Source organism: Cebus imitator, unplaced genomic scaffold, assembly GCF_001604975.1.
Source record: "Cebus imitator isolate Cc_AM_T3 unplaced genomic scaffold, Cebus_imitator-1.0 Scaffold23, whole genome shotgun sequence".
NCBI classification, from domain to species: Eukaryota; Metazoa; Chordata; class Mammalia; order Primates; family Cebidae; genus Cebus; species Cebus imitator.
The window spans coordinates 8,442,446-8,443,815 of NW_016107338.1; positions in this window are offsets into that span (position 1 = coordinate 8,442,446).

Genomic DNA, 1,370 nt, shown 5'->3' on the forward strand with positions numbered 1-1,370 from the left:
TCTTTCCTTCCTCCCTCCCTCCCTCCCTTCCTTTCTCTCTTTCTCTTTTTTTTTTTGAGATGGAGTCTTGCTCTGTCACCCAGGCTGGAGTGCTGTGGCACAATCTTGGCTAATGCAACCTCCACCTCCCAGGTTCAAGCTATTCTTCTGCCTCGGCTTCCTAAGTAGCTGGGAGTATAAGTGCGTGCACCACGCCCGGCTAATTTTTGTATTCTTGTAGGGACAGGGTTTCACCATGTTGGCCAGGCTGGTCTTGAACTCCCGACCTCAGGTGATCCACCCACCTCGGCCTCCCAAAGTGCTGGACTTACAGGAGTGAGATACTGTATCCAGCCTTGTGCTAGCTTTTCAACGATAAGACTGCCTCAGAAGATGGAGATTGCACCTTCTGCCAGAACAGAATGTAGGTTTGCTTGCTGTCCAGTATAATTAAGAGTATTCCCCAGGCTGGGTGTGGTGGCTCACACTTGTAATCCCAGCACTTTGGGAGGCTGAGGTGGGTGGATCCTGAGGTCAAGAGATTGAAGCCATCCTGGCTAACATGGTGAAATCTCGTCTCTTCTACTAAAAATACAAAAATTAGCTGGGTGTGGTGGTGCACGCCTGTAATCCCAGCTACTCAGGAGGCTGAGGCAGGAGAATCGCTTGAACCTGATTGGCAGAGGTTGCAGTGAGCCGAGATGGTGCCACTGCGCTTCAGCCTGGGTGACAGACTGAGACTCAGTTTCAAAAAAAAAACTGTTTACCTTTTGGGTGAAGGTTGGTCTATGTGTTTGCTTATAGCCCACTATACAAAACTAGCGTTTTCTAAGCTAGGGATTTCTTTCCTGTAATGCAACCCCCCAGGTGTGCAGGCATCACCTGGGACTCATTGTATTACCTTTAGGAGGAATTGGAGTTGGGGAACTAATGCAAGAAAATGATGATTCTTTGGCTATTACTATTGCTGTAATAAACTACCCTTTGACACAGGTTTGTCTTGGTCACCAGACACAAAATTGGCAGACTGTTTGCAGCTACTAGCTATTTGCAAGTAGAATAAAATCTCAAGCTCTTCACAGTAATAGACACAAAGCAGCTATTTATTAACATTCATAGAGACTGGGTACAGTGGCTCATGCCTGCAATTCCAACACTTTGGGAGCCCTAGGCAGAAGATCCCTTGAGTCCAGAAGTTTACGACCAGCCTAGGCAACATACGGAGACCCCATATCTATAAAAAAAAAAGTACAAAAATTATTAGCCAAGCATGGTGGTGCACACTTACAGTCCCAGCTACTCAGGAGGCTGAAGTGGGAGGATTCTTGAGCCTGAGAAGTTGAGGCTGCAGTGAGCTGTGATGGTGCCACTGCACTCCAGCCTGGGTGACA